Here is a 16240-nt window from a genome sequence, read left to right on the forward strand (position 1 = left end):
GGTCGTCCGACAGAACATTTCTGCAAGCGGGGTTGTTGAAGTCGCCGATGTTCTGCAAGGTGTCTCGACGCAGGGCACTTTGATTGTCCTGTAACCATTAATAGCTTATCTTTTTGAACACGGATAGCCATGTCGACCAACCATTGTTGAGACAATTTGCCAGAGTCCTGCAAGTATTCCTGGTTGTCGCGAATGGCCATCTGATAAGCGGCGTGCTCACGAATGGTAACGTGTTTCCGGGTGTTGTTTTCGATCGCATGAGGTATGCCGGTGTGCCATCCGATTACGGAATATGGATCAAGAAGAGGGTAGAGCATGGCGTCAAGAAGCGGATTAACGATCTTGACGATCTGTAGAGGTTCGGCGTTAGGACTGGCACGGTTTTGAATTATAAGTTGATGCTGCTGGCGAGGAAGACCATCATGGTCACCGTATAAGACCGCAACATCGTCGCGTATAGTTGGAAGGTTGGTACGTCCAACGTGTATACCGGCGCCAGCAGAGCCAGGCAACAACTGTATGTGCACTGTAGGTCGTGGATGTCTGCAACGAATCAACTCCTGTTCTTTCTCGTACGCGTGAAGGTACTGATAACACGAATTTTATTCAATATGCGAGGGTCCAATTTAGTGGCCTCATAGCGGAGTTTTGTGGCTGTTTCAAAGTCACAAAAGGCCGAGGCATACGGCATCGTTGCAGTCGTACGTGGAATGTCTTCTTGGTGCAACGGGCCAATGCAATGAAAGATTTCTCCTCTACCAATGAGATAGTAAGCGCCAGACAGAGAGTGATCAATTTTAAATTCAAGAGAGCAGAAGCCAAAGGCAGAGTTGAGGTAGCGACTATTACCCTGAAAATATTTGAAATCACAGTGAGCTGGATTAGTGAAGACCTCACAGAGGTACGGGTGGATCGGCCGAAGGGTAAATGCGACCTTTCCATCAGAGCAGCAAGAATCCGGTACGCTCGGATTCAAAGTGTTTCGCCATGCAGTGGAAACAAATGGCATTCATCGCCCCAATGTTGTAATAGTAGGCATCAGTAAATGGTTTCGTGGCCATAGCTGCTTCGGTACGGCGCACAGTGGGACAAAACGGCTTTCGGCGATCAAAATTCGATTTTCGTGAATTCGAAAATTGAAAAACAAATTACATACATCGATAGAGAATAAACTGTAGTTTAACGTAGTGTAATCCGTTTTTTCATATTTGTTTCCGTTTTGCCGTGGTTCGCACTCAAAGTCAGTAGAAATTCATCAAAACGAAACGCTGATAATACTACTGGTAACTTCAATGTACGATTCTACTGAATTTTACTCGGAAAGATACAATTCAAATGAATGATAAAGTTTACTAGAATAGTATAGATTCTATTCAGTGCATAAAGTAAGTTAAAATGTTAACAACTTTTTAAATAATAGGATCTGATTGAAACGAAGTATATTTAACTAAAATCTCAACTTTGAGTTTGATTTTAAAAAAGTGCCACAACTTGCCACATGTTTAATTATTACTGCAGGAAAGAGTGAACCTTTTTTTTTCGGCGAGGGAGTGGAAAATGCTTTAAAACACCGGGCGGGAAGTACCAGCCCGGTAGTGTGGGACTCCTGATACCCAATAAAAGCCACACCCCTCGTACTTACCCTATGTCTGTCTGCCGGAGACCAGGCAAACCGGAACCGCCTGTGGGCATTACTTCGGCCACCTGTTTGTCCCCCCTTATTCGATTACCTCGTATTCGTAATCAGCGATTTTAATTAATTATCCTATATGTTTCCCCACTTTCAGTACTCAGTCATCACCACCGAGCAGAACACCGCAGGTTCCCTGGAAATTTATCAACTCTAAAGGCCCTACCTATTTAGAGTCCCTAGTTTCCCTTTATTATTTCATATTCATCATACCCTCTAGAAAATACTTTACTCAGGTCTGGTTACCGTCATAAACCACAATGCACGTTACCCATCTCTATTACCCGTAGTCTATGGTCGACGCCAGACGCCATTACAGCTCATCGCTGTTTGTCATGTATGTATCTATTTCGCTTCGCTTCCTTAGCTACTACATAAAATAATATAAATATATATATCACACCTCCTTTAAGATAAATATAACCAGTTCATATAGTGGGTTATAAGTTTAAGTGTGTTTATTGGCGTGTTTTTGTAGTTGGTGCTAAATCTTCGCATTCTATACACTACCTCTGAATATCATCATGCCATATCTCCTTTTCCTTTCCTACTTTAGATTCTCTCTTGTCATTTACCGCTGTGTACCATTAACTCACTGTATAGGTTATTCATCTTCGTGCATCTACGAAATCACGTAGCCAACAGGCCACCGGCCTCCAGATCAATCGTGCTCATCCCACTACCCAGACAACCAAGCAAGCAGATCTTTAAGTACCTTCATATTTACCATGAGGTCTATCACAGTCTACGCTGTCTCTTGTCTTACTAATATACCTCTCTTATGCCTAGGAAATTATTCCCTCGGTATCAGCATTCGTGCTCACTTTACACGTACTATCTTTTCTTATATCACCAATTATACGGTAAATATAAGCCTTTTGTAATTAGCTAAACATTAAATAAATAAATAAATACTTTAGTATAGACACTATCCTTGGCCTCGCGGTCTGTTTCATAAATAAAATAAATAGCTACGTATAGCAACTAAATAAGTAACCTTATCCGGTTGGCGAAACCCAGTATAATATCCATAGTTCTATTTAGTATAGATAACAGCCTCCACTAACCCGTATTAGATGAAGCCATTCCAGTATCCTGGTCAGCGGAGGAACTGATTCAAATTTTGTTTCCATTCCTTATATAATTCTACATCTAATTAGCATTTCTTTTTGGGGTAATCGACCTACGTATACTCAAGAGGCAACTCCTAGACCATCGTGCAGTACCAATCCGTAAGGCGAAAATGGAATATTATACATTGTTTTAAACTACCCTTTCGTATCGTGGATATCCTACAGGTTTGTTCGGGTATGGGCCCTCCGCTTAGATTTCTTTATATACACAACACATATATATACAGTTTACATGTCATTACACCTTATTCTTACTCTTTTTATTCACTTAGAAATTTCCTATTTCATTTATTTCTGTAGATAAACTTCCCATTGAGGATTCAGGCTGATTCTCTCTTGCCAATTTTACTGGATTATTAGTGATTGATGTGGGACCAGAACTACAAATATATTTGATGTTTCAGGTACGCATTTATCATTTAGGCATTATTTTCCTTATCCTTTTTTCTTTCTTTTAACCGGTGTACCCTTTCCCATTTTCCTTTTGCTTTCAGACAGTTTCCAAGGAAATTTCTCACAAAACCATTCATATTTTTGTTTTTCAATAGCTTACTAAAGTTTTGCACATTCCAATTTTCTGGGTGTATATTATTTACCTACTCTTGTCTTTCTGATTCCCATCTAGGGCAGTTGAAGAGTGTATGCTCCGGATCATCGTTCGGGTCATCACAGAAGCAACACTTCGGCGACCTCTCTTTACCTATTTTATTTAGGTAAGCACCAAAACAGCCATTCCCTGTTAGTGCCTGTATTGAATGGAAATCTATAGTTGGTATTCCGTTCTCGGTCCACTCCTCTATGTTTGGAATTAATCTGTAGGTCCACCTTCCTTTAGTTAGCATATTCCACTCCTCCTGCCATTTTTCCTTAGTCTTATCTCGTTCTTCGTTCTTTATTTTATTAATCGCCTCGTTTTTCTCCTTTATCCTATTTATTTAGGAAAGAGTGAACCTTCCTCTATCAGAATCTGAAAAAATTAGGTGCACTTTTTTGCACCTTTTCAAGAAAATGGCGATTGAATGAAATTACACCCATCTTGGCTGCTGGGCGCGAAGATGGAAAAGCAGTAACAGATACGATTATTAACCAGTTAACTGCCTTATTAACTATTACTTTTAATCATTCCAACGTGTATATTCGTCATTCAAAACTTTATTTCGTCCTTGCAATATGCCATAATAAATTTTCATAATTATCGAAACGTTTTTCACGAATGATTTGGTATAGATTATAATAAATATAAATAAATATATTATAATAACACATGTCTTGTCATTTTTTAATTATTATATTCCTTTCTCTTTCCAGTTATTAACAGTTTTAAGTCAAATTTTTGTTAAATAACATAAAATATGTCTAACAAATGCAGGATGTTGAACGCGCTACAGTTTATACGTGAATATCTTGACACCCTGTAGTTCAATATGATTTATATTATTACAACTTAAGTATCATAATGTAGACAAAAACTTCCCAAAATTTCATTAAAATATTTCCAATAGAACCGAAGTTACAAAATTTTGATCGCCAAGAGCCATTTTGTCCCACTGTGCGGCGTACGATTTCTTGGCGTTCTTTCAAACGATATTATTTCTCGCGTTGTAATCGACGCCGGCGTTCGTCGATACCGGCGGGCGTGCGTCTGCCTTGTGCGTCTTCTTCTGTGGAGCGTAACCACTGTGGGCCAAAACATCGCCTTCCAGTGTATGGTAAAATCTCGCCCGCTGGGTCTATATCGGCGTAAATGACTGGTCGGCCGACGGAGCGTGGAGGAACCGGCACTGCTGTGTTACGTAAATTTCGTCGACGGGTGGGTGATGGAGCGCGAGAAGAGCGAGAGGTTGGTGGCTGCGGAGCAGGCGAAGCGGGAGCACGCATCAAGGCGGAGCTCATTGATTGATTAGGAGGTGGAGAAGGTGTTTCAGAGCGGCTCTGAGATTGTATTTGCGAGTTACGCTGGCGTTCCTTTCGACCAATAATGGTACCCCGGCGACGCGTTCTAATCGGACGGCCTCGGGGAGCGGTATTTCGAAGATTATCGTCCATGATTTATATTCGATGCAGTGACAGGAACAGAATTAATATAAAATCTATTTAGTTTTACGTGATACGTTTTACTTACGTCGGAAATAGAACAAAGAAATCGAAAAGCGACTGCAGGAACGTAAAGATCAGAATGAGCTATCCTCAGAAGGACAGTCGCTGACATATGTAAATGGGCGCTTATGTACGATAATAGAAGGAGCAGAAGAGCGAGCTGCTTCAAGCTTAAGCCAGAACTGCAAACAGTAGTAATACCGCCATCCATATCACCGTACAGTATGGGGTCCGTGATTGCAAGATAGTAAACGACAGAATGAGCTATTATCAGAAGGACGGTCGTTGATGTACTATATTTGAACGGGCGCTTATGCATAATGATAGAAGGAGCAGAAGAGCGAGCTGCTTTAAGCCTAAGCCAGAACTGCAAAAAGTATCAATACCGCCGTCAGTATCCCCGTACATTATGGGGTCTGCTCTGCATTTTTATGCCGCAAGAATATTTGGTTTTCGTTGCAAATTTATTTGAAATATTTGAAAAACAATTTTTTGCATTAACAGATTTTCGAAATTTTTTATTTATATACTTGTTTATTTATATACTGTCCGTTACTTGGGAATAATCCGGACAAATAATAAGCTAACTGCAGCGGGGGTGTCCCACTTGGACGTCGACCGATTGGAGGCGTCCCGATTGGACGCTGGGCCGATTGGACGCGTTTCTTTTGGACGCTGTGCCGTTTGGACGCCGGATGTTTTAAAATCGTTGCTTTTGAGAGTCGGCAGATGGTGGTATTGTTCGTCGATTCAAATTCCTATGCTGGGTAAACTTTACTTTACCGGATCCAAAATTTTGGACCTTTTTTATTTTAACCTATAGATTTTGATATGTAGAATCCGAAAATGCAAGTCTTAACTTTAGGAATCCAATGGTTAAAAAGTTATGAGCGTGTAAAGTTTGACACTTTTAGTGCATTTGCTACGTTACTGTGACGTCATATTAGCTTCTTGTCCAATGAACGGTGTCGCTAGCTGCAGGCAGACGCATGCGGGTGCCGACCACTTTAGCGGGTTTAGTCAAACTTTAAATTTGATACTGTCCGAGTTAGTTAGATTTATATTTAGGTTAAACATTACTTTAGGGGATACCAAATTTTTGGGAGTGTGGGTTCCATCATTAGCTGTATTTAAATTACTCATAAAATTGATATAGTAAAAGCAATAAGCAAATGCATGGATTGTACCCTCTCTCTTTAAGATAAATGTAAACCTAACTAACTGAGACAGTATCAAATTTACGATTTGACTAACCCCGCTAAAGTAGTCGGCACCTGCTGCCTGCAGCTAGCGACCCCGTTCATTGGACAAGAAGCCAATATGGCGTCACAGTAACGTAGCAAATGCGCTAAAAATATCAAATTTTACATGCTTATAACTTTTGAACCATTGGATTCCTAAAGTTGAGACTTGCATTTTTGGATTCTCCGCATCAAAAACTATAGATTCAAAAAAAAAAATACAAAATTTTGGGTTCAGTAAAGTAAAGTTCACCCAACGAGATGTCCAGTTTTTGACAATCCGACTTAGCACGGTGTGTAGTAACGCTTGTTTCATGAAACAACTAAGATTAGTAAATTATGTATATCGTTTGACAGGTATAGGTTAGAGTAGAAGAATATTTACAAGGTGGTTATTAAGATACCAGAGGATCATTCATCCACGTATTGCATGTAATTGGACAAAAGATACAATAATATTGCCTAATTATGCAAATGTACTAGTTTTTTTGTTTCATTAGTAGTGCATAAGTGTTTGACAATGCGGCATGACATGGTGCGTAGCATACTCATTGCAAAGTAATATCTATCTATTTACCGCAGTAAGAGGAGCATATAATAAAGTCTTGTCAATAAATACATAGGTTGCAGCCAAAATCAAAAGTTACATGTATTTAACATTATTTGGTAAGTAGTTTTGTGCATTAGAGGTATATTGCTATCGCTGTGAAATCTATTCACATCTACCATTTCCACAGCCCCTAATTAATTTGAGCGGCTCTTATCACCTTAATTGGATGAAACAGAAGAACAATACGCTTGTCTCATAAAATAACTAAGGTCAAATAGTTATGTGTAACATTTGACAGGTATATGTTAGGTTGAAAAATATCTGGAAATTGAATGCAACTACTTTCTTCCACGATATATCTGGAAATATGTTTAAGGTAAAAGAAATATTATATCTTATTTTCTTTAATACATTCTTTATTCCAAATTGATGTTGTTGAGTACAATGTATCAATATATTATAATATGATTTGATTTACTTTATTTCCAGCATTTATTCAGACATTGATAAGGAACTTACAATCAAAAAATTATGGAGTTGATGAATTTGATAGATACATTGAACAAATTATCCAAAGAAGAGGATTATTAAAGTAGATAAGTTTATCTTCCAAATCGTGGACTATAAAAACCAACTAATAACAAAAATTTTGTTCTTTGTCCTAGTATTTTATTCCACGCTGGTTAATTTCTTTAATGGTTCTATTCAACTTTTCTACTCCATAATTCTTTGGTTGTAATTTCCGCATCAATGTCTGAACAGGTGCTGAAACTATAAAAAAAGATATATTATATATTCATACATTGTACTCAACAACATCAATTTGGAATAAAGAATGTATTGAAGAAAATAAGGTTTAATATCTAGGTGCACGGTAGTGCACCAGCCAAGTTCTCGCACTACCTCCTCTTACACGAAACAACTTAGCCGTTTTTTAGAGGCCTATAACTCGGCACTGAAGGCAGATGGATAGGTGCAATTTGTCTCAACATTGACAAAAAACTAACTTTTCAACATTAGTAGGTTCCGAGATATAGGACCTCAAAAATCGCTAAATTTGTCACTGACTGACTTATAGATGATCAAAACCTTCTGGGTACTTCCCTTTGAGCTAGAAGCTTGAAATTTGGTTCATAGGTTCACCATAACGTACGTTCAAAAGAATAATTATCAAAGTTTGAAATTTTACACCTTAAAGGGGTTGTATTGAAAAAAGCATTACGAAATAGGTACGTAGGATGGAACATAGCAGCATAACATATATAACAAAAAAAATTGAAGGGAAGATGGGGGATTCAATTTTCGGGTTTTATGCCCAAAATGGGATGAAAAAATAGTTAAAAAAAAAAAAACTAATTATGTCATCCATTTGATTTGTTAGAAAATTTGTTGCGCAGGAGCCGAGATGAAAAAATAGTTAAAAAAAAAAAACTAATTATATCATCATTTAGAATGGTCTGTCAACGTTTTATTAATTGACTTTCTTTGTAAAAATGCATTTATTAATTTACTTAATATCTACCTTAAAGGTAAAAAATATTTAGGATTGAATGAGTCAGAGATAAGTGTAATACCTACTTGATAATTCATGAAATCCCAACAAAAATTGATGAAATCCCAACAAAAACATCCTGTAAATAGGAGCCAAGTTCTTATGGTCGTAAAAAGTTGTGAGATCAAACTAAATACGGCCAAGTTCGTTAGCTTAGAAATAACGCTTGCAATACTGAAAAAAGCTTTTGTGAAAATTAGGTTAAAAGAACGCTATTTAATTTTTGAACAGTTACAATGGAGGGCTAAATTATTCAAACTTGGCCGTTACCTAACACCTTATATGGCCATTGGTTTAAAAAGTAACGGCCAAGTTTGAATAATTTAGCCCTCCATGTAACTCTTCAAAAATTAAATAGCGTTCTTTTAACCTAATTTTCACAAAAGCTTTTTTCAGTATTGCAAGCGTTATTTCTAAGCTAACGAACTTGGCCGTATTTAGTTTGATCTCACAACTTTTTACGGCCATAAGAACTTGGCTCCTATTTACAGGATGTTTTTGTTGGGATTTCTTTACCTCAAACATACTTCCAGATATATCTTGTAAGAAAGTAACTGCATTAAATTTGCAAATATTTTTCACTCTAACCTATACCTGTCAAACGATATACATAATTTACTAACCTTAGTTGTTTTATGAAACAAGCACTGCTATACACCGTGCTAAGTCGGATTGTCAAGAAACTGGACATCTCGTTTCTTACACTATTTTGTTAGAAAATATAAGAATGTTTCGCACAATTCTCAACATAAAATCCACATATAAATTAAATTCACTTCCAAATTTAATATCTTTGACCATATATGTAATCATATACTTCAGCATGCATACGCATTCAAATAGTATAGGAATTTGAATCGATGAACAATACCACCATCTGCCGACTCCCAAAAGCAATCATTTTAATACATACGGCGTCTAAATGGCACAACGTCCAAACGGCACAGCGTCCAATCGCACGGCGTTGCGCACCGCGGTCGGTTTCCCCGTGCCAGGGTTCGCAAGGGAACGGGTTCGGTAAATAATGAGGCAGTGTATATGGAAAAATATATCTGTTTATTCAAAACTACTGTAGACTACTATAGGTGGTACAGGGTGTCCATCCCCGCCGAGTTGGTCGGGCGGCGGTGCTCTCCTGCCTCGGGAGCTACAATCAAAGTATCGTCTGGTGGTTAGACGCGTGGAGCCAAACTTAAGCCTAATGTACAGGACTTATGAACTACGGTCGGAACCCGGTCTGTCACAGAAAATACGCGGCCTTAATTCTAGCGCAGGTCGTAGCCATCGCTACGCGGTCTAACGGCGCGATGTCGGAGCGCGGAGTGAAAGCGCTGAACGGAGCGCGAACGCAAACAAACGCAAACGTACGCAAACGCAAAGGAGGTAGAGGCGGGATAGGATTGGCCCGGTTGGGCCGACGGTATTTATTCAAACGCGCTGCGGTGTTTCGCGCTGCGGTGGAGTTGCTGCCCGCTTGCCTCACGCGGCTCGTCTTCTCGTACGCCGAGGGAGAACCGAACAGCGAACGAGACGACGACCAATCCTGGCCAGCCTGGGTAGCGCCACGAAATTGGACGGAATCGGCTGCCAAAGGCAGAATGCGGTGCTGAGTAGGCTAGCGTTCGGAATCCCCGTGGAAGTACCGGCAGAGATTATGAACACGCACTAGCTTGGTCACCCCAAGTCAACCACGGAGATGACGAGGCTAGGCGCCTACGGCTGCTGGACCGATGGGAACTGCCAGGTCGTGACGTAGTGCAATGCCACGGCTCGACGGCCAGAGATCTCTTCGCCAGGTCAGCCATGGCGTCGAGGATGGGCCGAAGCCCCGAGGCAACTCATCGATCATCGCATTGATCGGTCCTACTTATAGTCTAATCGTACGGGAGTGGGGATGCCGCCGCGGCAAAGGCCCGCGATGTGCGACCCGATCCGCGGCTGTCGTCGCAAGCTAAATACCAAAATAAGTATATTGAATAAGCCAGAGCAAGAAACATAATTAAGTAAGTAACTAGGCACATTGCAGTACCGTATTTGTGTAAATACATTATTATACAATACCAACAGGAGGCCAATTGCCAAAACAAGGTCTAGTAAAACGATGACTGAAATCAATTCGAACAACAAATATCGCGCGGGTTTCACATAGAACCAATCAAACGGATCGAAATTATTCAAAATAATACCTCAAAATAAACAGACATTTGACAAGGGACACAAAAGGTGGGCCCAGCAGAAAGAATATGGACCCGACATAATATACAGCCAAAAATAGAACATGATGAATAAAATCAAATGGAACGATAGAACAATAAGTTAACTGTGCAAATAATTAAACATTATACTACCGTGACGCTGCATAAGACATTAAATACAGACACCGGATAAATAGAACAAATACGACAGTGACCAAAGTCAATTATCAACAAAATATAATTGCGCAAATTAAGTAAAACCAATGATAACAATAAAACAATAATAAAAGTTAAAGCAGACCTTCAAAGGCCAATATTAGGCGACCATTGGCGGTTACCATCAGCAGTCGATCCAGCTTGCATATCATCGCGAATAGAACATACAGCGCCACGTAACAATGATAACCACTATCTCAAGTCGGGATTAATGATCGACGATAATCAATGTACATCAAGCTACACTGTTTGGCCCCAAGGCAATGAAAATAATCCAACCACCTACTGTAAAATAACCTCTGGTTGCTGCATTATCAACACCATGAGCGAAGAATTTGAACTGGTATTCCAAAAAAATCAATTCCTTGATTAATTAAACAACTAAACATGTATCTAACTCAAGTCAAACAAGGCCAGTTAAAATTAATTGATAATTCAGAGTAAAACAGAACAGTTAATAAAAGAAGGACAAAATAATAAGAAATATGTGAACTAGACATAAGAAACATAAGAAATATATGTGAACCTGACATAATGTGGACAAATAATCAAACAGCAAAACGTCAAACGCCAAACGTCAAATCAAGGAGCAGACAGCGAACTGCAAAGAATATTGAGCGCGTAATATCATCGCACCGTTGCGAATAAAACCGATAAAATGGAAGAATTTAAATAAACTATAAAATCAACCAATGGTGTGAAATGAAATAAAAGGTGCCAAGCAGCAAATAACAAATGTCAGTCAACATTAGCTAGATTAAACTCGGCGACAAAAGTGCAAACTGCATAACACCACTATCAAGAGTAAAACAAAAAAAGCATTATTCATTAACAAAATCCTACAGGTAAGAAACAAACCAACCCATTAATAATCATCATCAACAAATATTAACCTCAAAACTTCTCACCCATTTCAGATCAACTAGATGGAATCAAAATCAAGACTTAGCCAAGTTAGAGTAACTGTTTGAGCGAACGGTCCAGAACTTTCGCGAACTCAGAACCTTCGCGCATTCTAATTTTAAAGGCGCTCCGAAAGTTCTGGAACCTTTTGGTTTCCAGACCTTTCGGAGCCCGCTAGTATATTTACCGTGGCGACAAACCGCTTGTATTCATTACCAACTGATCGCTACGCAAGCAACAACATTCTCGCATTGTCTCGTTCTATCGAACGTCGCACTTCGTTCCGCTACGGTCTAAGCATCGAACCGACGCTTCGGCACAAATACTTAATCTTATTTGTTAACAGGATTTGTAATCCAGACGACTACAATCTACATTGTGCGATTCGCTAAATTCGGTTTCTTACTCACTCACGTCCTACCCGATCCGGCACCCGTTTTTCTTATCACGGCGCACTTCAAGTTGGCGGAGATCGTTCAACCAAATCGCGTGAACAGTAACAATCAACAATAAATAGGAGAAGAAGAAAGTAAATCATAGAAAACTGATAAGTATAAGTATAACAGAAGTAAATCAAATGAATGAGGCAAAGTATAGCCAAAAACATCGGATTTTAATACCAAATAGGCACCATGCATTGGCACAAAATAAACAAAGGAGAAGAAGATCACCACAAAGGAAAAAGTGCGCCACACATGTATAGAATAATGTATGTATGACTGCAAAACCCTTCATAATCTATTTATCAAATCTATCAAGGTGACAACCAGAAGAACGACTAGAAATAAGATGGAACTAGATTAAAATGCTGAACCAGCAGAAAACACCTCCTGAGCCACCAAGATAATACAGGTTAAGAATTGATTAAAACTTCTATTACATATAACCAAACCACCTTGCAATGAACAGGTATACTTAAAGATAAGCAAATAATAAACCGAACAGGCCAGAATCAGTAACAAGACAAATTATTGAAATTTCAGAAAATTTTACCAACCTATCATGAAAGAATACCATACCTCCACAAAAGAAGATCTAGTTAATATCTAGTTATAAGTCAAATAATTAGCTGAGGATAGATCCAAGAAGGAAAAACAATAAATAATGGTAAGCATAATTGTTGGACCGACAAATTAATACGCGTGTTCATACTTGGCGCGTTCTACGTCACCGCCGGATTCTGCTAAGAAACAGGAAAGGGGGAGGCGCTGTGTGTCGCACCGTAGCGAGCGCTGCTAGCGCACTTTTGTTTTATTATTGTCTCTCGATCGCTTTCGCCGGACATGTGCGTCGCAGACAACCATTATTAAATTTCTGGTGATTAAACTACCTTTCTTGAACTGTCGTGCATTATTTCGTCCAACCCTCGCCTTTAACAGGTTATGGGCCCAGAGTGCTTGAACTTTTGCTTTGGTCAGTGCCGACAATAATCGCGAAAGTTTTCTTTTTCTGCGTAACGTGTTTCGCGTGCCTGTTTTCGAGAAGCTTCTTTCGAGTGATAGACGAACAATGGCGGACACGTCGGATTTGAGAAACATCTCAAAATTCAACGGACAGAACTATCAACTCTGGAAGTTCCAGATGCGAACCATTTTTATCGCCCACGATATCCTGGACAACGTGGAAGGAAGAAAGACAAAGCCAGCGCCGGCTACAAATGAAAACGCGGCGCAAAGGACCGCGTGGGCCAAAAAAGACGCGAAAGCCATGTTTTTTCTATCCGCGTCCATGGAATACAACCAGTTAGAGTATCTTGTAACGTGTCTCAGTGCGCATGAAATGTGGGACAAACTTTCCGGTATTCACGAACAAAAAAGTGCGTCAAACAAGCTGGCGCTTACTATGAAATTTCATGAATATCGTATGACACCTGGGGGCTCTATACCGCAACACTTGGCCAAGGTCGAGAATCTCGCCCATCAATTAAAGGACATCGATGAAACCGTGTCGAACACAATGATTATGGCAAAGATGTTGAGCACGCTGCCGGCCAAATACAACGCATTCGTCACTGCATGGGAGAACGTCGCCGAAGCCAACCAAACGCTGACCAATTTGAGGGAAAGATTGCTGCAAGAAGAAAACCGAATGACAGCGATGGTCACCGTGGACAGCGCCCTTGCCACCGTTAGCATCTCCAAGCAGCATAAAAATGACCGTCGACCCAGCGATGACAACGTAGATCAGCGTAAGAAAAATATAACGTGTAATTTTTGTAAAAAAAGCGGTCACCTCGCGCGTTTCTGTTATGCTATAAAGCGATCTAAAAGCGCGAATAAAAACTCCAATAACGGCGACAACCATCAAAAAAGTAACCAAAATTTCACGAACTTCACCGCGCTTGTAGTTTCCGGAAATAGCGAAGATTTCGTCGCTGTTAACCCGAGCTCTTTGGAAGCCGGTTAGAAAAACGTTTGTTTGCATGACGGGGATTCTTGGATTTTGGATAGTGGTGCGTCGCGCCATATTTCGTGCCGTCGAGAGTGGTTCCGCGATTTCTTGCCTTGCCGAGGCGAGTACGTTTACTTCAGTGACGAAACAAAAGCGAACATTCAAGGCCGCGGTAAAATTCTTATAAAGAGATTGATCAACAACGAATGGCTCGATGGGGTTAGTATAGATTTAGGGGCCTTTGGGTACATGCCTCCTCGTGGATGGGACAACTTCGCCCTCCTTCAAAGGCGGTACTGAATATGCTATCAATATTTCCCTGCGCTATTATAGATCTTGAACAGACAGAAAATAAATCCCACGAGACGTCAGAAGTGGTAGAGGTAGACCATACATCGGCCTTCTTAATTATCTCGGTAGCGAGTTTTAGTTGGAAGTATTATAGCATATCGTAGGTCGGCACTAACTCGGCGAAGCTCATTCCGAGTTTTGTAACCCAAGTCCGAGAGCGTCGTGGAAATATTAGATATCCGCGCTCGCATCTCACGGGATAACAAGATACCAGACAGACATGGTCCTGTTGCACAAATGGCCTCTGTTAACGGCTAACGTTGCTATGGGAGCTACTATATCCAGAGTGGACTATAAAGAGCGCTGGGCTTCTTTAAACGGCAGCCACGCAACCGCCGGCCATTTTATGCCACTCGGTTCGCCGCAAAATCGCGTAATGAACGCGATCCCAATGGCGGACTAACGACCTAATCTCAAAACGACCGTTGTTGTGTAACGAATGCGTGTTAGCATGATAGGAATAAAATACAGACCTCTGCTTTATTACTATTTGGCCCACTCCGTAAAATGTAGATGGGGTTATGATGTTTTATACGTACCATCGCTCAAGAAAAACTTGCTTTCTACCGGCGCACAGTGGTCAAAAATCACTTTCTAGGTGGACAAAACTCTAAAATCCCGTTTTACCATTCAGAACAGGGTAAACCTATAAATAATAATAATAATAATAATAGATGTATTTTCACTTATTTAGGTTAAGTTTAGTTCAGTTATAAGGTTCAACTCAGTTATAGGGTTAAGTAATTTATTTACGGAATAAATACCAAATTATAAAATTAACATTAAAATGAAAAATAAAATATTAAATTATAAAATTAAAAAATTAAGAATTTTATGATTTATATAAAAATAAGAAAATTAAAAAACTTCTTCACTCGAATCATCTTCTTCACTTGACAGTTCAAATTCATCACTTGACTTCTCAAGGCTTAATTAGGATGGCGGAGCACTGCACTTTAATAAATAAAGTACATCCGAATCTAATGGTATTTTATTTTTCTTTACAGATTTCCAATATGAAGCAATAACAGGGTCAGATGAAACTAATAACATAGTTAGCAAATCACTCTTGGTGTCTATTCTTGAGTTTTTTTTTGTATTTCGTTTTCTGTAATTTCTGAAGTTTTTGTTCCTCGCTTCTTGAGCCTCTTCGGTAAATTGCCCAATCGGAACGCATTGATTTTCAATGATTTGGGCACTGTGGTCGAAAATTTTATGAATCGTGGGAGTCACCCCATACCAGGGGTACAAATCAAAGTAAACTTTTTTACATCGATTTCAAAGCCCGAAAAAAGACTTTGGAGGATGACTCTGAATCTCTTTATAAGGGCTTCATCTAAGCCAGTTATTGACGCACTTACAGCCGAATCCTTAAAAAATCTTCTGGCTATGTTTCCATCATTGGTGTTGCCGAGCCCTTGTTTTGGTTGGTCAACGTTGAGACCTAACCGGTCTTTGAATTCTTTTTGAATTTTTAATTTTTGCAAAGAAAACTTATTGCAATCTTCTTCCGTTTTCAAGGTTTTTTTCGGTGGGTTTAATGTTAACCTGTACGCGATGTTAAGGAGGAATTCGAAAGTCCTAATCCATCCATGTAGTGTAGCCAAACAAAAACTGTAATGTTCTATGGTGTCTTCTGGAAGTGAAAAATTTGGGTCTTGAAATACCTTAGGGGTTGCTTTGCATATATAGCAAGTCTGAGTTGACTTGGTGCCTGTCAATGCGTTACAAGCTTTACCATCAAGCATAGTTAACGCCAAATTGTGCGTTATAGATATTTCCTCATTTTCAACATTAACTTTGGTAGGAGTCAGGGTTCGGATTTCTTCATTCAGAGATTCCGTTTCGGAAAATATTAGGGAGGCCGTTTCTTTTTGAAACATAAGTTTTATGGGACGACAATACCTAGTTGACCCTGAAA

The 16240-nt window shown here is 39.6% G+C and overlaps 2 long non-coding RNA genes across 2 annotated transcripts; both read left to right on the forward strand.

Annotated features, from left to right (window-relative positions):
- The first annotated feature begins 2734 nt into the window (after positions 1 to 2734).
- LOC117611165 (uncharacterized) lies at positions 2735 to 3989 on the forward strand. Its single transcript, XR_004583088.2, has 4 exons — positions 2735 to 2998; positions 3124 to 3227; positions 3449 to 3536; positions 3763 to 3989. It is a non-coding gene; the product is annotated as an uncharacterized LOC117611165 (long non-coding RNA).
- A 7343-nt stretch (positions 3990 to 11332) lies between these two features.
- On the forward strand, positions 11333 to 12840 carry LOC117611164 (uncharacterized). The gene is made up of 4 exons (XR_004583087.2): positions 11333 to 11519; positions 11592 to 12261; positions 12337 to 12486; positions 12561 to 12840. It is a non-coding gene; the product is annotated as an uncharacterized LOC117611164 (long non-coding RNA).
- Positions 12841 to 16240: the final 3400 nt, after the last annotated feature.

This window comes from Osmia lignaria, unplaced genomic scaffold (assembly GCF_051020975.1).
Source record: "Osmia lignaria lignaria isolate PbOS001 unplaced genomic scaffold, iyOsmLign1 scaffold0016, whole genome shotgun sequence".
Classification (NCBI taxonomy): Eukaryota; Metazoa; Arthropoda; class Insecta; order Hymenoptera; family Megachilidae; genus Osmia; species Osmia lignaria.